The sequence below is a fragment of the Carcharhinus amblyrhynchos genome, chromosome 1, assembly GCF_965287045.1.
Source record: "Carcharhinus amblyrhynchos chromosome 1, sCarAmb.v2.hapA, whole genome shotgun sequence".
Taxonomy (NCBI): Eukaryota; Metazoa; Chordata; class Chondrichthyes; order Carcharhiniformes; family Carcharhinidae; genus Carcharhinus; species Carcharhinus amblyrhynchos.
The window spans coordinates 134,773,087-134,800,071 of record NC_137324.1 but is presented as its reverse complement, the minus strand read 5'-3'; the positions used below and the strand labels follow the sequence as shown (position 1 = coordinate 134,800,071).

The 26,985-nt window shown below is 42.3% G+C and overlaps 1 protein-coding gene across 3 annotated transcripts in view; it reads left to right on the top strand.

Annotated features, from left to right (window-relative positions):
- Nucleotides 1–26,985, top strand: part of arhgap10 (Rho GTPase activating protein 10) — a 188,594-nt gene that overhangs the window by 32,611 nt on the left and 128,998 nt on the right. The gene's annotated exons all lie outside the window — the stretch shown is intronic.

The window sequence follows — 26,985 nt, the reverse complement described above, 5'->3', positions numbered from 1 at the left end:
GACAGAATTTTGACAGACGTCAGAGCCCGGAGGGCACTCTGAACTGCAGCGGGTAACATGGCATCTCATTCCACAAGTGTCAGCTGTGGCACAATGGTCACTCCTATGAATCCGAAGCTTCAAGTCAAACTGCAGAAACTTGAGCACAAAAATCTAGGCTGACATTCCAATGCAACGCAGAGGGAGTGCTACACTGTTGGAGATGTTTTTAAGTTGCGTGCTTAAATCAAGGCTTAAATCAGGTGGATGTAAAAGATTACCATTGCCCTATTCTACAAAGAGCAGGGGAATTTTCCTTCGTGCCCTGACATGTATTTATCCCTTACCTGGTCTTTATCTCACTGCAGTTTGAGTGAAGTTGCTGTATGTTATTCCACTGTTATTTCCTTTAGTATATTATAAAGGCATCACATTGGCTGTAAATCACTTTGGGGAATCCAGAGGTGGTGAAAGATGCTATATAAATGCAAGTCTCTTTTTGTTTCTCTCTTCCTCTCCTTCCTTCCTCATTCCACCCCTCCATTATTGAAGGCAGTGATCAGCTGTTATTCTACTCCAGCACTTAGGCATTAACAGCTGCAGCACATAAAGGGAGGGGTGTCCTGCACAAGGGTCTGCAGGGTATAAATCCTCCCAATTTGGCAAGGATCTCTCAGGTACTCCGCCCTTCATTTGATTTGATTTATTATTATCATATGTATTATCATATGTATTACCATACTGTGAAAAGTATTGTTTCTTGTGTGCTATGCAGACAAACCATACCATTCATAGAGAAGGAAATGAGAGAGTGCAGAATGTAATGTTACAATCATGGCTAGGGTGTAGAGGAAGGTCAACTTAATGCAATGTAAGTCCATTCAAAAGTCTGATGGCAGCAAGGAAAAAGCTGCTCTTGAGTGGGTTGTTATGCGACCTCAGACTTCTGTACCTTTTTCCCAAAGGAAGAAGGTGGAAGAGTGTGTGTCTTGGGTGCACGATATCCTTAATTATGTTGTCTGCTTTGCCGAGGTAGCGGGAAGCGTAGACAAAGACAATGGATGGGAGGCTGGTTTGCCTGATGGATTGGGGCGCATTCATGATCTTTTGTAGTTCCTTGCGGTCTTGGGCAGAACAGGAGCCATACCAAGTTGTGATACACCCAGAAAGAATGCTTTCTATGATGCATCTGTAAAAGTTGGTAAGAGTCATGGCTATCATGCCAAATTTCCTTAGTCTTCTGAGAAAGTAGAGGCATTGGTGGCCTTCAGCAGTCATCTCTCCCTGAGCAGGCTCTCAAATCCCTCCCCCTTCTCCCTGACCTGTGATCTTGATTCAAGGCCTAGGATGGGATCTGGTAAATCTTCCCTTCCACTTTGATGCACAGAACTGATTCCCATGCCACTGCCGCTATTTTCCCCCTGTTTACCCCCACGTTTGCTGTGGATCTGGAGTCGCAAGTAGGCCAGACCAGCTAATCATGGCAGATTTCCTTCCCTAAAGGACAGTAGTGAACCAGATGGGCCTTTCCAACAATCAGCATGCCATTAGAATTTTAATTTCAGATTTTATTTGAATTCTGATTTGACCGTATTTGCACCCGGGTCCCTAGAGGATTGCCCCAGTCTCTGGATTACTAATCCAGCAGCAATACCACTACACCACTGCCTCCCCTGCTATTACATAGGACAGCACGGAGGCACAATGGTTAGCACTGGTGCCTCACATTACCAGGGATCTGGATTTGATTCCTGGTGATTATGCAGATTCTGCGCGTTCTTTCTGTGCCTATGTGGGTTTCCTCCCACAGTCCGAAAGACATGCTGGTTTAGGTGCATTGGCCATGCTAAATTCTCCTTCGGTGTTCCTGAACAGGTGGCGGAGTGTGGCAACTAGGAATTTTCACAATAACTTCATTGCAGTGTTAATATAAGTCTGTTTGTGACACACAAATGAACTTTTAAACTTCAAACTTAAAAAAAATTAAAGAAGCACGTCAATTGAGTTCTGACCTGAGAAATGCCATTGACTATATCAGGACTTTTTAAATCTCAATGTCTGTAGGCTTTCACAATTGTCACTTTAACTGCCAAGCATTGTGCTACATTTGGACATCTGTAGTTTTCAATGAGTGTATCCCGAGGTTCAGATGTACTGAAAAATGAAGTTTGGAGAAAAAGGAAAACAATGAGCCGTGTAATTTGTTTAAGAAGGATATGAAATCCACAATTTGCCCATAGTGCTAGAGCTGATAGATTAGAAGTTTAACTTATTTAGATGCTACCTGATATACTGCTTGTTTGCAACATTTTCTGTATGCCTTGCAGATTTTCAGCAGCTGCAATACTTTCCTTTTTTTTGTTGTAATTGTGCCTGGGAAATGGAATGTCATTATATCAGAAGGTGTTCAGTAAAGTGCCATATATTAGCAAAAGTGAAGTGCATTAATGGAGCAGTGTCAGTGTGGTCAGTAAAATAAATGCAAGAGAAATGGTAGAAGAGGCTGAACAGTTGTTTATTAGAGTGGAGGAAAGTATACAATAATGTGTCTCAGACCACCACTCTTCATATATGTTAATGAGCTGCACTTTTATTCATTCCTTGGACATGAAAACCGTCAATATGGTCAGCTTTTGTTGCCCATCCTTAACTGCTATTGAAAGTGTCGATAGGCTGTCATCTTAATGTTGTATTCCGTCTGGTGTACGAATGCTCACAGTGCTTCTGGGAAGGCAGTTCTCCAATTTTGACCCAGCAACAGTGAGGTAAAGGTGATAGAGTTCATAATCAGTATACTGTGTGGCTTGGACAGGAGCTTGCAGTTGGCAGTGTTCTCATGCATCTACTCCACTTGTCCTTCAAGGCGGCAGGGGTCTTAGGTTTGTATTGTGCTGTCAAGAAGCAGGGATTGGAGGAAAATTTCAAAGTTTGCAGATGACACAAAACTGGGAAATGTAAACAGTGCAGATGACATGGACCAGTGAAATGGAGAGTCATGTGGCAAATTAAATTTAATGGAGTGAAATGTGAAGTGATTTCTTTTTAAAAGAAAACTAACCAACGTTATAAACTAAATTAATTTCATTGGCTGTAAAACGCTTTGTTACAGCCCAATGTTATGATGGTCACACTTCGTGTTTCTTTCTTTTTCTGCCTAAATCATGTCATTTTAAAGGGAATATAGGAACATGAAAACCTGGGAGTTCACATTCACAAATCTTTACATTGAATAAACCATTTTTTTTAAATGTTTAAACACTAGGTGGGATTGCGTCCATTTCTGGGCACTACACTTTAAAAAAGAAATGAAAGCCTTTGAAAAGGTATAGAGGAAATTTTCTAGAATGGTACCAGGGATGAAGAACTTAATTTTTTTGGAGAAATAAGAGAACATGGGGTGGTTCTTTGAGCAGAAAAAATTGAGAAAAATTTAATAAAGTGATTTAAAATTATGACATTTGTATGGCGCTGCCTGCTGGCATCAATATATAGATGATGGGCAGCTAAAGTGTGCTTTTAAGGCTCTTTGTTCTTGCTTGTACCCATATGCCACATGCTCTGTGTGGCACATATCCCAGTTTGTAAACTGCTGCTTAGGATGGTTTTTGAAAGATTTACAAGTCTGACTAATTGTATTGGGCATCTGATTTCTGACCTATGGGTAAATTTCTAAGTTTATCTTGGCTTCCATTCGACAACATGCATTCTTAATGGTTGAAAGACACACTACTGATTTTTTTTCCCCTGTTAGAACTAGGCAGCCATCAGTGTGAAAAATATTGTTAGGTTTCCAAGATCTGTACCCCAGTACCTAAATTTGGAAATGGTTTAGTAGCGATTCTTTGGATTAGGCACTCAATGGCCTGGATTTGCTTTTCATATCTTTTCTGAGATGAATAAATATTGAATTTCAGAGGTTAATGCTTGAGAAGACTACACTTAATTTCTGAAGTTATGGATAGAACAAACATTGCCAGCAATAGAGATTCAAAAGAACAATGTGCTTTGTTTTGTTAATGTAGCCATACGCTTTACTGACTTCTGGTTTAAAAAAATTAAAGGAAGTGTTTAGAAGGTTACAAGAGTGATTCTGCACAGGATTGTTAGGACGTGAACTTCTTGCCAGAAATGATAATAGAAGCTGAATGCATGCAATTTTATAAAGGCAAGATTTAAACCCTACGAGAAAGGTCAGAGGAATGAGATGAAGTGCTTAACTCTTTCACGCAGCTCACAAAGCCACACATTTATGCTATAAATTTTTATAAATGCATCAAGCAATCAAAAGTTGGATGCTTTAAGTGTCAGTCATTTAGGTTACAAATACACAGCAGGCTAGGCAGTGTCTGTGGAGAGAGAAGCAGTTTGATGAAGGTTCTGAAGAAAGATCATCAAAATGAAATATTAACCCTGTTTCTCTGTTGCTACACGAACAGTTAAATATTTTTACTATTATTGCTGTTTAACAACCGCATGCATGCATTTGTACATGCACAGATTCATGTGTGCACACACCTATGTGTGCTTGCATGTGGTTTATGTTAGGTTTTTAAAAACTGTTTCACCTCAGCTGGTGTAATGATGTTTGCCTTTATGTAAAGATGCAGCATAGAATATTGTCCAAAGGTATTTCACAGAAGACAAATCCCATACAAGACGCAATGTGGGATTGTTGTGAGAGATAAATGAGGCTTAGTTGAAGAGATGTTATTAAAAGAGGCTTTTAAGATTTTTGGATGGATTAAAGGTGGGAATTCACATGGGCAAAGACGACTTAAAAGCCTGTCACCAGTGTTGGAGAGAAGTTCGTAAGAGATGAAGGGAGCATTGACTACAGCACATTGTAATATTAGAAGTATACATAAGAACTTGCAAACATAAACAAGTACCAAGAATAGGTCATTTGGCCCCTTGAGCCTGCTCTGCCATTCAGTAAGAGCATGGCTGATCTGATTGTAGCCTCAACTTCACATTCTGCTTGCCCTTGTTAACCTTTGACTTGTTGGTTAAGAATTTATCCACATCTGCCTTAAAAATATTTATCATCTTGTCTCCACTGCTCTCTGGGGAAGTGAGTTTCAAAGATTCATGACCCTCTGAGCAAAAAACTTTCTTATCTCAGTATTAAATGGGAGGTCCTTTATTTTTAAACTCTGTCCTCTGGCTCCAGTCTCTCGTACGAGGGGAAACATCCTTTCAGCATTCACTCCTGTCAACTCCTCTTAGGACCTTCTAAATTTTAATAAGACCATCTCTCAATTTCTGAGCTCCCAATAGGTACAAGTCCAGCCTACCCAACCTTTCTCAGAAGATGACCACCTCCCTTCATCCCAGTTATCGAGCCTTGTGAACATCTGTTTTTATATTGCTAGCTAGCTTTCTCCTGAATTTGAATCCCTCCTTCCTTATTAATCTTTTAGTCATTCTTTGCTGTATTTTATTTTCTGTGCAATCTCCTGACCGGTTATTCATTTTTGAGGAATTAAGCAAAGTCATCATAGTCCCAGATGTGCATAGGCTGCTTTCTCCATCAAGGGAGAGAGCTGACTGATGATGATTTAACGTGAGGACCACCACACCTCAGGCAAGGTTGAGAAGGCAAGGCCTTCAGCTGGTATGGTTTGGCTCAGTTGGCTGGACAGCTGGTTAGTGATGTAGAGTGATGGGTCCAAATCCTGCTCTCCTGCCTTGTCTTCTCTATTTAACTTATCAGTTTTTCCCAGACTTGGTCCCATCCTTTTACCATTTAGTTTTAAGCCATCTCTAATGCCTTGGTTATATGATTCTCTATTTCTAACGCCTGACTCTCCATACCTCCTTCACTCATAGTCATACCTTCCAATCTCTGACCATTGACCAAATCAGAAGATACTATCTGAAGGGATGTGACTACCTCACTAGTACAACGTGTGCATGTAATGTTCCCCCTCTGTGATGCATCGCAGTATATCTGCAGCTCAGCCTTAGCTTGATGTCTCTGAGCTGATGCTACTCAAGCCATAAATAATTATTGCAGCCATGCTTGTCCTGGATCACACTGGCATCCAGGGGCTCCCACACTTTGCAGCCGTGATACGCCCGGCCATTTTTACTGTTATTTCTTTATAATAGAAACTGCTACTCCCAATTACCTTTACTATTGCTAGTAAACCTTACTACATCTAATCAAACCTCACAATTACTAAAAAAGCATATTTTGAAGTTAAGTGAGCAAAAAATTCAAGGACTAATTACTTATCAGTTTTGCTGTGAACTCACACTTCAGTTTCTTTCAGTTTTTTTTGTTTGTTTATACTGAATTCAATCCAATCAAAGTTCAATTCAAAGTCTCAGCAAGTGAGACATTCCCAATCCAAGCTGACAAGACAGACATCCCACTTCCTGTCTTGGGCTTTATCTACTTGATCCAAGCTGATTGGAGCAGGCATTGCACCTCCTCCAAGGCTGGATTGTAGTTGCTTCTTAGGCAAAAGGCCTAGATGCCGCTTTAAAAAATTGCTTCAAATGAAGCCTCAGTGTAACCTCATGACTTCAACCAAGTGCAGAATGACAAAACTACACTTGATCTTAGCCAAAAGACCGAGAAGCGATTTCTCTCAGGCAGTTTTTTTTAATTTCAAAAATATACTTTATTCATAAATACTCTGAAATAAACCATTACAGAAAATATTTCTAATCATTACTAACAGTGTGAAAACAATCATATTTACAATTTCCTTAACTTAAATATTTTACAGTACTCAGTTTCAATATTACCGTTCAATTTTTCAACAAACTATATACATTCCTCACATTTCACCGTGTGCTGTTTTTACAGAGTTACACACAGTTACGCGGTCCAAGGGTTTTTTTGTAGTTACTGGCCCTCGGTCTGCCTTGGATGAAAGGCTTTAAACGGTGGCCTTTTCCCATTGTGCCTTTGCGGTGGCTGTCCCAAGCTTGAGAGCGTCCCTCAATACATAGCCCTGGACCTTGGAATGTGCCAGACTGCAACACCAGGTCAAGGACAAATCTTTGCACTGGAAGATCGGCAAGTTTCAAGCAGAACAAAGAGCACCCTTCACCAAGTTGATGATCTTCCAGCAGCAGTTGATATTTGTCTGTGTGCGTCCCTGGAAACAGCCCATAGAGCCCTGAGTCCGACGTCACAGAGCTGCTGGAGATGAGCTTCGACAAATACTACTGCATCTCGCTCTAGACCTTCTTTGCAAAGGCACATTCCACAAGGAGGTGTACAATCGTTGCATCACCCCCACAGCTGCTTCGAGGGCAGTGTATGGTGGTATTGAGGCCTCAAGTCTGCATCAAGGATCTGAAGGGAAGTACCGTTCTCATCACCAGTCAAGCCAGGTCTTGATGCTTGTTTGAAAGTTCTGGTGCTGAGGCATTCTGCCAGATGTCACTGACAGTCTGCTCAGGGAACTACCCAACAGGATCCAAATCTCCTTTTCTTTCAGGGCTTTGAGGATATTACGCACTGACCACTGCTTGATCGGCATGTGGTCAAAGTGTGTTTTTGGAAAAATTTCTCCACAAAAGACAGGTGCTCTGATGTGGTCCAACTACTTGGAGCGTTCCACCGCAGTGTGGCAAACCCATCCTCCGCAAGCCTCGGGACAGGTTGAATCTCAAAAGATAGTGGCACTTGGTGTTAGCATACCGAGGATCTACACATAGCTTGATGCAGACACACACAAAGGTGACCATCAGGATGGGGGCGGCATTGGGAACATTTTTCCCTCCATTCTTCGGAAATTTATGCTTCATTTCCCCCCAGACACAATCCATCTTAGATATTCATATAAATTTAAAGGTGGCTTGGGTGACTGCTGCTACGCAAGATTTGGGGATAGGCCAGACCTGCGCTACGTATGATAAAACAGACAGTAGCTCACACCAGATAATCGTGTTTTTGCTGGTAATAGGAAGTGTTGCTCCCACGAGCCCAATTTCTGCCTTACTTTGGCGATGTGCTCTTCCCAGTTTTTGGTGCATACCCCCACCACTCCAAACCATATCTCCAGCATCTTAAGGTAGTCTGCCCTAACGGTGAAGGAGACAAAGGGTCGGTCAGCCCAGTTCCCGAAGAACATAGCCTTGCTGTTGCCCCGGTTGACTTTGACTCCCAAGGCCAGCTCGAACTGCGAACAGATGACGGGTCAGAGCAGAAGACAACCATGTTATCCGTGTACAGGGAACTGCATGCCTCCGCTGCCTGGGATGGTAACCTCTTTTCTGATGAACTCAGCAAACGGTTCAATGCAACATACAAAAAGGACGGAGGAGAAGGGGTAGCCCTGGCTGATTCCAGACCTGATGAAAACCATCTGTTCCCCACCCATTGATTGAGACTGCTCTACTGATGTCTGTGTAGAACAGTCGGATCCAATTGTGGATTCCCTCCCCAAAGCCCATTTTGGAGAGCACATCCATTATGTAGGTGTGTGATATTCTGGAAATATCTTTTCCTGGTCTAGGCTGATGAGGCAGGTGTCCACCTGCCTGCCCTGCAAGGAGGTAATCGTATCCTTGAGTAGCACGAGGCTGTCTGAGATCTTCCTGCTGGGTACAGCACAGGTTTGATCAGGATGGATCACTGACTCCAGAGCAGCCTTGACCAGGTTGATGATCAACTTGGCTAGAATTTTGTAGTACACGTTCAACACTGAAATGGGTTATCAATTTCTAATTTCTTCCCTTTTTCCCTCTTCTGCTCATAGATGAGGGTAATGACGCCTTTCCTCATGGATTCTGACATACTACCTTCCAGAAGCATACTCTCATATACTTCCAGCAGGTTATGTAACTTTGGGCCAAAATCAAATGTCAAAATAGTCTACATCTGGTAAAGCCAGTTTTAACCAAAAGTAAAATTCTCCAGCTCTATCCCATTATAAAGCTTTTAGTCCAACTGCACAAAATCACTCGTTTCTGCTTCAGTTGCTTGATGTTCCCATGTATAAGGCTGCTTTACAGTGAGCCTGGGTACTTGCATTGGTCCAGAGCTGAGAGCTGAAAATGTGAGGTTTCAGTACGCTGCTTTGCAAAAGCCTGCCACTTTTATGTTTGAAAATAAACCGCCCAGAAACATTCTGAAATTGAGTCCTTTCTGAGGGAGGAGGCTTTAAGCAGGGTCTATAATTTCACCTACTTTGTCACTTTTCACATTTCAGCCAGTTAACAACAGAAAAATAAACTGAAATAAAAGACAAATTTAATTTTAGAATATTACGACAGCCACAAAAAATAAGTTTTCTTTGCATCAGTTTGTACTGAATTCAAATGCAGTTTCTGTTTTTATCTGCTGGATAAATCATTCTAATTGGCCGTGTCAACTAGTTCATGACAAGTCACTTAAAATCAGACAACTGACATTTGCATATTTGATTAGATAGTTATCGATTGATCTTGATATAGTTCACTGAAGTAGAATTGGATTGCACAGCATTTTAAACCGAAGCTTTAGTTTGTTACCATAGGAATAGAGAACATGAATGAAACACTCAGTCACTATTAACTGTACCAACACAGTACCAATTTCCTTTGTAACATTAATGACATTGAAAGAAAAATCACTTGTTTTTCAGGGATTGGGTGGGTTGGTAGGGAAGCAGTGGTATTTTTAGTGGACTAGTATTTCAGAGACTCGGGGTCTGGGTTCAAATCCTACCACAGCAGATTTTGAAAGTTGAATTCAATAAAATTCTGGAATTAAAAGTCTAACTATGACCAAGAAGCCATTGTCGATCGTCATAAAAACCCATCTGGCTCACTAATGTCCTTTAGGAAAGGAAATCTGCCATCCTTACCCAGTCTGACCTACATGTGACTCCAGAGCAACAGTAACATGGTAGACTCTTAATTGCCCTCTGAAATGGCCTAGCTATTCTGTTCAAGGCCAACTGAGGATGGGCAATAAATGTTGGCCCAGCCAATGTCGCCCATGTTCCATGAAAAAAACAAGAAAGAACATTGTCAATTGTCGCACAGTGATTAGTACTGCTGCCTCAGCGCCAGGGACCAGGTTTAATTCCTGGCTTGGGTTACTGTTATGTGGAGTCTGCATGTTCTCCCTGTGTTTGCATGGGTTTGCTCTGGATACTCCGGTTTTCTCCCACAGGTGGAATGATGTGCCATGCTCAATTCTCCCTCAGTGTAGTTGGACAGGTACCTGAGTGTGGCGACTAGGGGATTTCCACAATAACTTCATTGCTATGTTAATGTAAGTCTAATAAATAAACTTTAAACTAAGAAAAAACATTTTATTCACTAATGTCCTTGAGGGTAGGTTGTCTGCCATTCTTCGACATATACATACACACAGGGCACCTTCCATAACCTCCAGACATCTGTGTTTAACAGATGGGAATGTAGTTTTGGAAGTGTCATCACTTTTTTTTTGTTTTTATTCCAACTCAATTGAATCAAGTCCAATTCAGTCTCCACAAATTGAGACATTCCCGATCCAAACTGACAAGACGAGGCTCTCACCTCCTGTCCTGGGTTTGATCTACGTAATCCAAGCTGATTGGAGTAGGCATAACTCCTCCTCCAAGGCTTGATCTCATTTGCACCTTAGCAAAAGGCCGAGATGCTGCTTTTAAAAATTGCTTCAAACGAAGCTGAAATGTAACCTAACAACTTCAACCAAGCGCAGCATGTCAATACTACACTTGATCTTAGCCAAAAGGTGAGAAGTGATCACTGTTAGAATGCAAGAAAGTACAGAAATGCAGACACCAAGCTCCCACATACAGCAGTAAGATAAAAGATCAGATAATCTATTTTCGTGATGGTAGTTGAGGGCTTGAGTTGGTTAGTTGGCCAGGAAATTAGGAAGACCTCCCCTCTGATTCAGGGAGAATGCATGTTTTTCATATATCCAAATTCTTTCCCTGCAGCTGATGAATTGGTATCTAACAATGTGGTCACTGTGTACTGGAGCAGTTGCAAAAAGTTGCTTTAGTTCAGTGATTCACATTGTGGAGCACAGATTTCTGTGACCAGCTGTTAACTGTGTGAGATCTACATTACTGGAAATAAGCCAGTCCCATGTGCAGTTAGTATTTCATTTTGCACAGTGAACCTGTAGTCAGTATCTTGAAATCATGATTTTTCCGACTATATGTATTCTATAAATACCTGCAATTCAGGCCACTGTATCAAGATCAGACTATCATCATTTTTGGACACCTCCAGTTTCCAGAAAGTTGATATTTTCACAAGTCCCAGAGGTGAACAATAGGTCTGAGATTGTATTTTGATTCAACTCCATGAACTTTCGTAGTTTATTTTATTGTGCAAGGTTTTAACTCTCTAATGCTTAAGATCCTTTTAAAGCAAATACAATGAACTTTTTCTTCTATTAAGAATAGAGGATGATTGCTTGAAATAGTTATAATTTGTATCTAAAGTGCAATATATAGTACAGTAACTCTTTTTAAGGTGTTCTGCTTTAACGTTGGTCAGTGAATGAGGTCGGTATTCATGTATAGCGGTGAGAGTTTCATTTTGATATGAAGATCTGCATGATCTAATCAGCACCATTTTGAAGTGGCCTCTGTCGCTCCCTAACCCTCCCTCTCTTTGCCAACCCTTTGGTTCATGGCCTCTGCCACTCCCTGACTCTCCTATTTGCTATCTCTCAAACTTGTGCTTGCAATATGCAAGTTGAAGATCATCCTCCTGTTTGTTGCTGCTCTTCTGTCAGTCATAGAGAGGCAAGTGATGAGCAAGGAGGAGGCTGGGTGGGAGGAAAGATGCATGGCAACTGGAAGGGTCATGGAGTGACAAGAGGCTAGAACTAGGGGGCTGGCAGAGGTCAGAATTAGGGGCTGGCATTAAGGGGAGGGTCTGGGAATGGCAGAGGCCATGAGCCAAGAAGGGTTTGCAGGTACTCGGAGGATCTTGGGACAGGATGTAAGATGAACAGGAGGTCTGGGGGACAGGAGGAGCAGGGAGCAGAAGGTAGCTAGAAAGTTAACATTTATTTTGTATTTTAATTTTTTTTACATGTTATTTCATTTACCAGTAGGAATTTAGCTATGTAAAGTGTTTCAATTACTTGATATGTTTTAATGTTTATTTCAACGAGACAGGTCCTTCAGAACCTTTTACATTTGTATTAATAGAAAAATCTGATATGCTGAAGTTGTTTTTTATTAAAGTTGCACTTATCAGGAACACAACTGCAACTTTAAGTGAGGACTGAATGTATTTGTTCAGTTTTTGACAAATGAATGACCAACATTTAGAAACAAACATGATTCTGATGTATTTCTTGACAAGAATGCTAAAAGCAACAGTTTTGAGAACAACAGTTGCAGAAGAAACACATCCTGTTTGGTGATGTGCCCAAGTGAATTCTGCATCCATCGCAGCTGTTTAGTGATTTCCTTTCATGGCAGTAGGACATGACTGAAAATATCTTCCGAGTTTGAGCCATAGATTCCCAAGTCATAACCTTGCTGTACAATTATGTGTTGAAATACAATTGTTACAATTGAAAACATCAAAATATTTAAGTTGGTTTCATATGTTTGTATTTTGAAAGCCATGCTGTGGAGAAATTCAATCATGAATGCTGAATTTTTACAGGATGTGATTATTGTATTGTACTGTGGTGGCTATTGCTTTCTGGCAACCAGTTACTGATTGATCTTGGCTGCACTTTGAAAGTTCTTTTGCAAAGCTTTTCCTCCAGCTCCTGAGACGTTTAGGGTAATGTTAACACACTGCTAGTTGCAGGGCAGGAATCGGTTGCTTCCACATCTATCTGAGAAGTGATTGAATAAAGGATAATTGTTGCAACTCTTAGTAACGGGTTCCCAGAGTTTAAAAATCTGATTAACACTACAGCATCTGACAGAATACAATTGTGAATAAATTGTTGGATTATTGTTTTTAAAATTTTGATGCCCCGGGGGCTATAGGATTTCATATTTGTCTAATAATAGATTATCAGCTGTTTGTTCACTACCCATGGGATATATTTAGTGGAATGACTTCTCATGAAAATCTGGACACTTTGGAAGAAAGAAATTAGCTAATAAATCTGTTAGATTACATTGGAAATGACTGAAGATACTTTAAGTTTGTAAAAATTATCTAATTTTATAGGCTCTTGCAGCTATTAAATTTGAAAGAGTTTTGCCAGAGAAACTCAACTGTGCAGAATGATACACAGCTGATGTATTGCATGATGAAATCATTAGTTTGCTTCCTCTGGCTCATCTGTCAAAGTATTGTGTATGGGTTATTGCTGTTCATGATTGGTATAGCATTAAAAAGTGCATTTTAGATTTGGTGTTGTATTAGTCTGTCACTAACCATTTAAAAAAGAATGCTTTACACAAAAATGTATTTCATAAATCCATATCTTATCTTTTTAGGTGGGAAATTCATTTACACTGAGTAATCAACTAAAATTTATTACAATAGATAAATACATTTTTTAAATATTTTCAACATAGAAAATGTCCCAGGCTGCTTCACAGGTGCCCAATCAGATAATTTGTAGTTATTAAGGAGGCACTATTGTGAGAGATGTGTTAAAGCTTAGTCAAAGGGATGTTTTAGATAGGGCCCTTACAGAGAGAGACAAGTTTAAGTTCCAAACTTGGGACCTAAAATGGCTGAGTTCCAGGAAGGTTGAAAATCTTAAAGGTTTTGTGTGTGCGTACACAGTGCTGGGTGAGTGGATTGTTTTCCTTCTGTCATGGAATGTGAGTATTGCTGACAAGACCAGCCTGAATCCACTGACCTTGAAATGAATACTTGCCCTAACACTTCAGAAGCTGATTTAAGAGTCAGCCATGTAAGGTTTCCTTCTTTAAAATACATTAGTGAAATAGATGGGTTTTTGCAATAATTGTTTCCCCTTAATTCCAACTATGCTATTCACCTCAACTCCTTTACTTACCCAGCATTCCCTTAAATGCATCTATGCTGTTTGCCTCAATGGCTCCATCTGGTAGTAAGTTCCATATTCTAACCACTCTCCGAATAAAACGTGTTTCCTGTTTTTCTTATGATTTTAATGTATGATCCTTAGCTTTGGACTCCGCCACAAATGGAAACACCTTCTCTACATCTACCCCATTGTACCATTTCATAATTTTAAAACCTCTAACATGTCAACCATCCTGTTGAATCTTTCCTGATAGTTTCAATATCATCCTTGTAAATCATTTCTTGCACCTTCTCCAGCACCTCATTTCCCTTTCCATAGTATGGAGACCAGAATTGAGCAAGGCATTCCAAGTATGGTCTACCGAAGATTCTGTGTAACTTTTAACATAACTTTTCTGCTTTTTAACTTTTCCCCTCGAATTTAATCGCAGAGCTTAGTTTGCGTTTTTCAGTGCCATATTAGTTCGAGATGGAACCACTTATAACCAGAGGACACCAGGAGGTGGTGCAAGAAGAAACTGTTTATGCAAAAAATAGTTATGATTTACGATAGACTGCCTTATAAGGTTGTGGTAACAGATTAAAAACTAGCCTTCAGCAGGGTGTTTTAGAACTACTTGTAAGAGAAGGAAATGCTGAGGCATGAGGAAGCAGCTGACAAATGGGACAAACTGGATTGCTCTTTGAAATAGTTGGTTTACTCTTGATGGACTGAATGGCCTCTATTTGTGCTATGATTCTATACCCCATGGCAGTTTGGACAGCAATCCAATTGGAATGGGGTGCAGAGAACACGAAATGGGTCTCATGGGCAAGATAAGCTCATGGAGGAGATATGGTGCAATGGACAAGATACTAGAGAAATGGTTGGTTACAAGGCTAGGACGGACCTTGGGTGAACTTTGGCTTATTGGATAATAGAAATTGCATTTTGTGGCAAAGGGAGCTCCATAGTTGGTCTCACATTTAGTGAAGAAGAATTCCATGAATCTATTTGCACTTGTTTGAGGTGAGGGTGGAAAGGTAGAGGAAAAGAGTTATGTAGCTGAAGGTGGAAAAATATAATAGTGGCTATATTTGGTTTCATGAGACCTAAACTAAATTCCTGTCTTGGGCCTTATTTACATTGTGAATGCATAATACTTGTATTCACAAAACAGCAAACTGCTGAATATTGACAATTCTCTGACTGGCCTACATATCCACTTCAGTAGGTTTATTTATTTTCTAGATTAATCAAACAATGAACTTGTTTGCAAACATTTTGAAATGTTCGTGCAATGGTACAGCATAGAGGCTATTTAGTCCTATGTGTCTGTGCTGGCTGTCTGGCAGAGCTGTTTTAAGTGATCCATTTCTTGTTCTTGCCTTCCCCATCGTCCTGTAATTTGCTTCTCATCTGAACATTACTATTAAATCTGCTACACCATTTTGGGGTGCATTCCAGATCTCGACTCCGTGTAAAAATAAAGGTTTTCTCATGTTTGAGTTGATTTATTATTGTCACACGTATTAGCATACATCTTTCATAGAGAAGAAAACGAGAGTTCAGAATGTAGTGTTACAGTCATAGCTAGGGTGTAGAGAAAGATCAAATTAATGCATTCAGTCCAGTCAAAAGGCTGCCTGAAGCAGCAGGGAAGAAGCTGTTCTTGAGTGGGTTGGTACATGACCTCAGACTTTTATTTCTTTATCCTGACGAAAGAAGGTGGAAGAGAGAATGTTTGGGGTGCGTGAGGTCCTTAATTATGCTGGCTGCTTTACCGAGACAACCTGAAGTGTAGACAGAGGCAATGGCTGGAGGCTGGTTTGCCTGATGGATTGGGCTACATTCACAACCTTTTGTAGTTTCTTGCAGTCTTGGACAGAGCAGGAGCCATCTCAAGCTGTGATACAACCAGAAAGAGTGCTTTCTATGGTGCATCTGTAAACATTGGTGAGAATCATAGCTAATATGCCAAATTTCCTTAGTCTTTTGAGAAAGTAGAGGTGATGGTGGGCTTTCTTAACTATAGTGTTGGCGTGGTGGGGACCAGGACAGGTTGTTGGTGATCTGGATACCTAAAAATTTGAAGCTCTTGACCCTTTCTACTTCATCCCCATTGATGCAGACGGGGCACGTTCTCCTTACACTTCCTGAAGTCGATGAAAATCTCCTTTCTTTTGTTGATGTTGAAGGAGAGATTATTGCTGTTGCATCAGTTCATCAGATTCTCCCTCCCTCCCTCCCATATTCCTGTAATCCGTCTCATCATTGTTTGAGATCTGACCCACTACGGTGGTGTCGTCAGCAAACTTGAAAATCGAATTGGAGGGGAATCTGGCCACACAGTTATAAGTGTATAAGGAGTACAGTAGGGGGATGAGAACACAGTTTTGTGGGCCACCGGTGTAGAGGATGATCGTGGAGGAGGTGTTGTTGCCTATCCTTACAGATTGTGATCTGAGAGTTAGGAAATTCAGGATCCAGTTGCAGAGGGAGGTGCCGAAGCCCAGGCCACGGAATTTGGAGATGCGTTTCGTGGCAATAATGGTGTTGAAGGCTGAGCTGTGGTCATAAATAGGAGTCTGACACAGGTGTCCTTGTTATCTAGGTGTTCTCGGGTTGAGTGCAGAGCCAGGGAGATGGCATCTGCAGTGGATCTGTTGTGGCAATAGACAAACTGGTAGACAAACAGGATCCAGCTAGTCCTGGAGGCTGGAATTGATTCATGCCATGACTAGCCTTTTGAAGCACTTCAGAATGATGGATGTCAGAGCCACTGGCCTATAGTCATTAAGGCATGCTGCTTGATTTTTTTTTAGCTACTGGGATGATGGTCATTTTCTTGAAGAGATAGGGACCTCAGATTGTTGTAAAAAGAGGTTAAAGATGTCTGCAAATACTCCTTCCAGCTGACCTGCACAGGATTTGAGTACTTGTTCGGGTACCCCATCTGGGCCAGTCGCTTTCCATGGGTTGACCTTCGAGAAAGCTGCTCTAACATCTGTAATGGTGATTCCACATGCAGGTTCATCCAGGGTTTCCAGGGGGCGGAGGGCTTGCTCTCGCTGACCTGTTGCTTTCGGCTAGCATAGAATGCATTGAGTTCATCAGGGAGGGGTGCGTTGGAGCCGGAGTTTTTACTTGCCTTCATTTTGCAGCCTGTCGTGCCTTGTAGACCTCGCCATATTTGGCGAGGGTTGGTGTGGCTAGCCTGGGACTCCAGCATGGTCTGATACTATCTTTTGACATCTTTGATGGATCTCCTTAGATCATATTGGCTTTCTTGTATTGGTCAGGGGCGTCTGACTTGAATGCCTGAGACTTGGACTTGAGCAAACGGTGGATATCCCTTTTCATTCACGGTTTCCGGTTGGGAAATATACGGATTTGATTCTTTGGCACACAGTCCTAGTTAGCTAACTTTTGTCTCTGGAAACAGTTACTCCTTATTTACTCCATTAAGACCATTCATAATTTTCAACTTCTCTATCAAATTTCCTCTTAACCTTCTCTACTTTAAGGAAAATAACTCCAGCTTCTCCAATCTTCCCACTGAAGTCCCTCATCTCTGGTACTGAGCTATCTTTGAGGACAAAAAAATGGAGTAGAGAACAATAGTTACTTCAACACAAGTTGTGACTGAAATCCGTTCAGATCCAAGTCAATCTCAGTCTGAAACGGTTTGAAGCTCAACTTTCTGACTAAACTAGTTTATTCTAGATTACATATATACACACACACATATATACAAATGACCAGAAGAGGTTCTGTTACACTCTTAATGAAAACATAAGAACATAAGAAATAGGAGCAGGAGTAGGCCATCTGGCCCTTCGAGCCTGCCCCGCCATTCAATAAGATCATGGCTGATCTGTCGTGGCTCAGTTCCACTTTCCCGCCCTCTCCCCATAACCCTTAATCCCCTCTCTTATCAAAAACCCATCAACCCGCTTCTTAAAAATATTTAGCGAGGCAGCCTCCACCACTTCAACGGGCAGAGAATTCCAGAGATTCACCACCCTTTGAGTGAAGAAGTTCCTCCTCAACTCCGTTCTGAACCGCCCCCCCTTTATCTTGAGGCTGTGCCCCCTAGTCCTACTGTCTTTTTTGAGCGGGAAGAGTCTTTCCACCTCTATCCTATCCATCCCATTCATCATCTTATACGTCTCAATGAGATCTCCCCTCATTCTTCTAAACTCTAACGAGTACAAGCCTAGTTTATTCAGCCTCTCCTCATAGCTCAACCCCCTCAACTCCGGTATCAGCCTAGTAAACCTCCTCTGCACTCCCTCCAAGGCCAAAATATCCTTGCGCAGGTGCGGCGCCCAAAACTGCACACAGTACTCCAGCTGCGGCCTCACCAATGCCCTATACAGCTGCAGCAAGACCTCCCTACTTTTATATTCAATCCCCCTCGCTATGAAGGCCAGCATCCCATTTGCCTTCCTGACCACCTGCTGCACCTGCAGGCTGGGTTTTTGCGACTCATGCACAAGGACCCCGAGGTCCCTCTGCACCGTCGCCTGCTGCAGTTTTTCGCCCCGTAAGTAATAGTTCTTCCTACCATTCTTCCTACCAAAGTGGACCACCTCACACTTGCCAACATTAAATTCCATTTGCCATTTCCTGGCCCATTCGCCCAGCCTATCTAGATCCTTCTGCAGACTCTCCACACCCTCCGCACAATTTGCCTTTCCCCCAATCTTGGTGTCATCAGCAAATTTCGACATTTGTGAAAAGTTCCACAAATTTCAAATTCCATACAAGTTTTATACATTCCACGGACAAGATTTTCTGCAGCATATTTTCAGGCAGTGGAGATGGCGCACCATTAGCCAGTGGCGGATTTTCTGGTCCTGCCAACGTCTACAGGGTTTTGAGTGCCCTGCACCCTCTGTCACCAAGGAATGTGTCGCAGGGGGTCACCATTAGAAGGATTGGAAGATTCTGCTGGTGAGAAGAACTGGAAAAAGTTGCCTGGTCATTTGAATAACAAATGTCAACAAGGATATTAGTTATAAGCAAGCAATCAACTTTGTTCTTTAAAAGATTGGCAGTCCTCAGTCAAAAGTCACTCGGTAAGGATGAGCTGCATCATTGGTGACCTGAGCAAAGCAAGTGTAAGCAAATTTCTAATACTCCACCCACACAATCTGCCAGTACTCTTCAAAGATGGGAATAATGTCAAGGAATTATAACTATTTCTCTTTCGAATGCAAATGTTTGAAGTTTATTTGTTGGTGTCACTGTAGGTTTACATTAACACTGCAATGAAGTTACTACGAAAATCGCCTACTCGCCACTCTCCAGTACCTGTTCAGGTACACTGAGGGAGAATTTAGCACAGCCAATGCACCTAAACATCACGTCTTTTGGGCCATGGGAGGAAACCGGAGCACCCAGAGGAAAGCCACACAGGCATGGGGAGCACATGCACGCTCTGCACAGTGACCCAAACCGGGAATCAAACCTTGGACCCTGGTGGTGCAGCAGGTGGTCAGGAAGGCGAATGGAATGCTGGCCTTCATAGCGAGGGGGATTGAATATAAAAGTAGGGAGGTCTTGCTGTGGCTGTATAGGGCATTGGTGAGGCCGCAGCTGGAGTACTGTGTGCAGTTTTGGGCGCCGCACTTACGCAAGGATATTTTGGCCTTGGAGGGAGTGCAGAGGAGGTTTACTAGGCTGATACCGGAGTTGAGGGGGTTGAGCTATGAGGAGAGGCTGAATAAACTAGGCTTGTACTCGTTAGAGTTTAGAAGAATGAGGGGAGATCTCATTGAGACGTATAAGATGATGAATGGGATGGATAGGATAGAGGTGGAGAGACTCTTCCCGCTCAAAGGATAGTAGGACTAGGGGGCACAGCCTCAAGATAAAGGGGGGGCGGTTTAGAATGGAGTTGAGGAGGAACTTCTTCACTCAAAGGGTGGTGAATCTCTGGAATTCTCTGCCCGTTGAAGTGGTGGAGGCTACCTCGCTAAATATTTTTAAGACGTGGGTTGATGGGTTTTTGATAAGAGAGGGGATTAAGGGTTATGGGGAGAGGGCGGGAATGTGGAACTGAGCCACGACAGATCAGCCATGATCTTATTGAATGGCAGGGCAGGCTCGAAGGGCTAGATGGCCTACTCCTGCTCCTATTTCTTATGTTCTTATGTGGTGTGAGGCAGTGGTGCTAACCAGTGTGCTGAATGTGAGAGTTTTCCAAAGAATGAAACAATAACTAGCAAAGCATTTATTTATCTTACATTTATCTATAAATCTGACTGAAGCGCTGGTTTCTTATTCCAAAGACGATACTTCCTTTTTAACCCAAATGTTGAGAGTTTGGGGAAGGAGCATGATCAATTTTGCCCCGAGTCTAAGAGGTTGTTTCCAATAAAGATTGATTTTGACTTGACTACCAATTAAATTTTCCCCTTTATCAGACATGTTTGGGTGGCACAGTGGTTAGCACTGCTGCTTCATAGCTTCAGGCATCCGGGTTCAATTCTGAGTTTGGGTCACCTATGTGGAGTTTGCACATTCTCCCCATGTCTGCACAGGTTTCTTCTGGGTGCTCCGGTTTCTTCCCACAGTCTGAAGATGTATGGGTTAGGTTGATTGACCAAGCTAAATTGACCCTAGTGTTGGGTTTGATAGCGTAAATATGTGGGGTTACGGGAATAGGGTCTGGGTGGGATTGTGGTTGGTGCAGACTCAAAGGCCCAAATGGCCTCCTTCTGCACTGCAGGGATTCTATGATTCTGTGATTTGTGACAGACTGAATCTGACTTGGACCTGAACTGATTTCAGTCACAACTTGTGCTGAAGTAATTATTGTTCTCTGCTCGTATCCCAACTATCCAATTAGATAATTCCCAACTCCTGCCTTCTTCTTCAACCTCTGAAGGTAAAACCCGATCGATGTGTGCAAACCTAACCTTTCTATTGGCAAACATCTAGACCAAATTATGCAAGGACTGCCTACTTTTATGACTTTTCCTGATAGGCACGCCAGACACTTGTGATAATCTTTCACCTTAACTTTCAATTTCGAACTTCTTTCTTTCACCCCACATCTATCCTGACTTTCTTTCTGCCTGGATTGTTTTTCTTCCGCTAATTGTACAAAATGTGATTGCAGCAATGAAAATCACATGCTCGGCTGCCTCCTAAGAAGCAATCAACCTAGTATCCCATTGGTAGTGGTGTAAGGTGGGTTATAGTAAATACAAAACAATATCGCTAGTTTGTGATTCAAGGACAAACTGACGTTTCTTCCAATTTGTACCAAGCATTTTCTTAATAAGAGCGCACTTAACAAACAGTGTGCTCTGCTGCTCCAATTGAATCAGGATGTCACGTGAAACTCCAATGTGTTTTATCCCGTTTATTCTCATAAACTTTACAAAATTTTCTGAACAAATTTGTTGTTGGACATAATTTCCTCCAGGAACTCGTAATAGCAACCAAAATATGCAAAATATTGACTTTTGCTAGTTGTTGGTCCACTCACTGGCAAACTCTCACACTCATCTTTCAAAAAAAAGAGAAACATTTGTAATTCTTTGGCATCATTCCCATCTTTGAGGAGTATTGGAAGATTGTGTGGGTGGAGTGTTAGAAATTTGCTTACACTTGCTTTGCTCAGTCACCTGTGATGCATTGCTGCCTCACAGTGCTAGGGACCGTGGTTCATTCTGGCCTTGGGTCACTGTCTATGGAGTTTGTTCATTCTCCCCTTGTCTGCAGGGGTTTCCTCCAGGTGCTCTGATTTCCTCCACAGTCCAAAGATGTACAAATTAGGTTCATTGGCCATGATAAATTGACCCTAGTGTTAGGGGAATTAGCAGGGTAAATACGTGGAATTACGGGAATAGGGTCTGGGTAGGATTGTGTTAGTGCAGACTCAATGGGTCGAATGATCTCCTTCTGCACTGTAGGGATTCTATGACTGTATGATCTCATCCTTTCTGAGTGACTTTCGACTGAGGACTGCCAACCTTTAAGTACAAAGTTGATTGTCTGCTGATGACTAACATCCTTGTTGACGTTTTTATTTAAACTATCCAGTTTAACGTAATGTAATAAAAATATTTTACTGCTTTGTTATTAGGAAAAGACTTTGACGAGTAATTTAAATATTGAAGGAAACAGATTTCTACCAGTACTTTCTGATAAGGAGGCCTTGTGGGTAGCGTACCAGCCTCTGAGCCAGAAGTACTGGGTTCAAGTCCCACTCCAGAGCTTGATGACCAAGGAAGTTTATAATGTGGTCAAATGGGTGAATTGTCAACCTGCAGATTCTTCCAATACGCCAACAGTTGGTGACAAAAGTGGGAGGGAGAGACTCCTCGTCAGCCACGTTTGATGTGAAGTGACACTCCCTCGAGCTATAAGCCTCTGTGACAGACTAGTGGCCTGCTCCAGAAATTACTAGCTATAGAAAATATGCCTTAGTGCGCCAAGGGTGCAAGAAGAGACGAGAGTCGTAATGGACTTGGGACCTTCTATTAATATACTTAGTCAAAATATTGTGGGTATTTTTGTAGTATTTGTAGTAGCGAGTATATTTGTTGTTGTAGTTGTTGTTGTAGTAGTATATTTGTAGCAGCAAGTTTTCCTTCCTCTAAATGCCCATGCTGGGGTGCAATTTCAAAAACACAACATCCCACAAGAAACTATAGTGCAGTAGCCACTTGAGCAAGGATACTAGTCATCAGAAGGCCTTTCACTTGGTCTTTTATTTCAAGTTTTGTTTGATATTCTTCCTGATTTGAAATGGGCGAAGTTCCAGTTTGGTGGTCAGAGTGCTCCATTTACTCAGTAATCTGATCGCTCTGTCTCACCACAATCTGGAGTTTTAATGAAAACCAGTTCCATCATGTCTACAACGTTTTGGCTTTCAGGCACCTTAGGAGGAGCATGTTATCCATTTATTTTATAGTTATGTATGATTGTGGTACGGACTTTGATCGTTAATGTGCAGGTCTGTTTCAACATGTAATGACATGATATATTTCTGTTGGAAGGCAGCATCACTCCCAGCTGGATAGGCTGGCTAAGTATTAAGACTTGGTTATAATGTTTTTAACAACCCATCTTCCCAATTGTTAAAGTCTGCAACTTTTATTTTAATCAAAGTTTGATGACATTTCTGCCTGCCACTCTTTGATTCTAGTTTATCTGGCCAGATATATTCTTGCCCTGTTGAAGTTCACCATCCCAATTAAGTGTTCTTACTCTGGATTGCTACTTGCTCTTTTCCATAACTAACCTGAACCTTATGATACTTTCAATAAATGGTCTGCCACTGACATTGATCCACTTGTCCCCAGAACCAGATTCGGCAATGTCCCTACCTCACTAAACTGGAAACATACTGATCAAGAAAGTTCTCCTGAACGCCCTTCAGAAATCCCTACCCCCCCCCCCCCCCCTCCCCCACACACACACACACACACACACACACACACACACACACACACACACACACACACACACACACACACACACACACACCCGTTCGGGCACACTGAGGGAGAATTTAGCATAGCCAGTACGCCTTTCGGACATCTGGGAACACCCAGAGATACCCACACAGACACGGGGAGAATGTGCAGACTCCAACCAAGTCAATTCTGTCTTTGACCCCTTATGCACATCCTCTTTCTCTAGCACTGTCATGTTTTCCTTAATCAACACTGCGAACCTACCTCCTTCCTTTCCTTCCCTTCCCTATCTTTCCTGAACTTAGTCCTGCCCTTCTTTGAGCCAAACCTCTTTATCGCCACTGTATCCTATTTCCTGTATGATTCAGCTAATCATTACTGGAATCTGTTGAGCCATCTAGGTGGTTAAAAACTCTGATCTTTGATTTATGTTCTAGCATAGGAAAAAAATCAGTTCTAATGTCAGATGAATTAATTTGTATGTTTGAAATTTTTAGTTGGCCAAGGCAAATCTGGTGCAGTAAGTCCTTACTTGTTGCGTTCCTGAAACTTTGCTGCAACTTTTAAGTCGAACAACTTTAAGCAAATCAGATTTTCCCGTTAAAATTAATGTAAAAGCTGTAACGGAAAACAAGATAAAACTTGTAAGTTGAAATAGCTTACATTTCTAAATTCCTATTTAAAACAAAATAAAGTTAATAACAGGAAATAAATATGTTTTCTCCTCCCACTCACTTTTCCTGATTGGTGCTGATTCTGCTCATCACACACCCAATCCCTGAACTTCCAGGTCATTATTGGCCTTCCTCTAGCTGACCCTCCAGTTCAGGGTCTGACTCACTCCCTAACCCTCCATCTTGCCATCATCCCTCCACTGAGAAGTGTCTGCCACTCTCTAAGCCCCCTTTTGCTGCCAACGCTCTGAATTGCAGCCTGTTCACTGTTTGACCCTCTCCCTCGTTGATAGTCCTCCAGTTCACGGTCTCTGCTACTGCCTGACTCTTCCCGTGAGTGAGCACTCTGAAAATGAGCAATGAGAGGCAGGAAGAGCAGCTCCCATTTGCAACAGACAAGCTGAAGAGGTGATGAGAGGGAAAGTCAGGAAGTGGCAGGGGCTGTGCGCAGCGGGTCAGGAAGTGGCAGGGGCTGTGCGCAGCGGGTCAGGAAGTGGCAGGGGCTGTGCGCAGCGGGTCAGGAAGTGGCAGGGGCTGTGCGCAGCGGGTCAGGAAGTGGCAGGGGCTGTGCGCAGCGGGTCAGGAAGTGGCAGGGGCTGTGCGCAGCGGGTCAGGAAGTGGCAGGGGCTGTGCGCAGCGGGTCAGGAAGTGGCAGGGGCTGTGCGCAGCGGGTCAGGAAGTGGCAGGGGCTGTGCGCAGCGGGTCAGGAAGTGGCAGGGGCTACTCCAAAACAACGCCAATGGGATCTCACATTCCTATGTCAGGCCTGGCACAAAACAACTTTAAAAAGATATTCCCAGTGAAATGGGAACATAGGCCCCATTAACTGACTGATGTTAATGTGGAGCAACTAAACACTGGGCAGCTTAAAAAATCTAAAATCTGGACACATTGAGTGATTAAAATCAAATATTCTGACTTTGTTGCATTTAATACTTAAATGAGTGCTGGTGAATTGTAGATGGGCAGAAATGGAATTTTGCTGTTGGTACCAATTCTCCAAGATCATTTGTTACCAAAGCCTCAGCTGTAGATTTGGATGGGTGTATGGAGTTCAAGTTGGTGCAAGAAAGGTTAGATGCAGGTGAGATTAAAAAGATAGGCACAATTAAAGGGCAGTCTCTCAATTGTGGCAGAGATTGAGATTCTCCAACAGCTTTCACAATCTATTAGCAGCCATTGTCAAGATTTAAGGGCTAAAAATGAATGGAATAGAAACAGTGTGGACATGTAAACCTGAGACTGAGTGGCCTGACCTCCACACCATTCTCTGAAGGTGCGGAGATGCAAAGGTAGTGCCAAGCGAGGTGGTGCCCTGCCACTTTGTCACATCCTTTCCTTGGTGAACACTACTAATTTTAAAGGAAATGGAGCCACTTTTCAGGTCACCTCTCTGTTGTTGTCATTGTAGCAGCCCAACCCTGCCTGTGTCCTTATAGCAATTGGCACAGCTCTTCACCGCCAGTTGTCCAAGATCTGATCTGCCATTTTCCAGTGTCACTAATCAGTAGATGAGCCAACGTCTCCAGAACTCATTGGCAGCAGCTGCTAAGATACCACCAACAAGATTTTACTGCATCCCTTCCTGGTGTTTCACCAGTGTGCTCTTCTTTTATGCCATCTCAGTTAAACATGACAATGCTATTTGGAGTATCAGGAAGTATTACAGTATCTGTCCTGTCTGCTGTCCTAAAGTACACCTCTGAAGGTGCAAGTACGAGTTACTGGTCAACAGAACATCTCTCTTGAAGCCTGACCGACCAACATGTGACTCCTCTTCCCAACGCATCATGTTTTATGAATTGAGAAAGCAATGCTGTCAGTAACGGGGCTGGGAAAAAAAAAGCACACATGTACAGCACCCTAAATGCCATCAAGAAAAAGAGAAAATAGTTTCAAAACATTAATGACATACTTACATATGTCCTCTCCCTGTCATTTTTCAACTGCTGCAGCAACCCCAGACTCTGATTTCACACGGTTGTGGTTTACGTCAATCGTCTTACATGTTCAAACGTGGAGGAATTTCACATTTAAAGAAAATGCTATCTTTCTGATGTATGTGCTGCTTTGATCCAGTCCATTGGTATTGTATCAGGGCCTGAGAGTTCTACCAGCATGAAAACTGGTCCATTTATCTGTACCTACCTCCAAAACAATGGGTGACCAGTAGCCAGAAACTCAGTCCGTAGTGTGTGTAAGATGTTTTCATTTGTTATTGCTTCTGTTGGACTACTGGACAAGTGTCAGAGGTGCCTCAGGTGCTAATGCTCTTCTGGTTTAAGTCCCACTCCAGAGCTTCAGTACAAAAGTCCACACTGGCACTCCAGTGCAATACTAAGGGACTGCTGCACTGTCAGAGATCCTGTCATTTAGATGAGATGTTAAACTGAGGCCCCATCTACTTAGGTGGTTGTAAAGATCCTGTGGCATTGTTTGGAAGAATAGGGGAGTTATCCCGGGTGTGCTAGCCAATATTTATCCGTCAACTAGCATCAGAGAAATAGATTATCTGTTCATTATTACATTGCTCTTTGTGGGAGTTTGCTGAGTTCCAATTTACACTTCATTGGCTTGGAGGTGCTTTAAAATGTTGTGAAAACTGCTATATTAATGCTGGTTCCTTTTACAAAGAAATGCAATACAGGTTTAACTTGTTGGCTGGAATTTAATGCACCTCCCCAGGAGTGAGGTGGCAATTGTGGGGCATGGGCATGGACATAAAATAGATGCGTTGATAGCGGATGCTGCCTGTACCCATTACCTACTCCCTTCCACTTGTACTTTACCAGCAGCCGTAGTTGTTGAGTGGAATGCCCATTCTTGGACCAATTGAGGTTCTTCACTGGACAGTTAATCATCACTTAAAGGCTTCTTCCTGCTGCCACTGATATGCTACCAATCATGTCTTGGATGCCACGTGATAAGACTGCCAGATCTACCTTGACAGCCTGGCTGCAGCTTTTGGGGTGGATGGTGGGGATGCAGAGAGAGGCAGAAA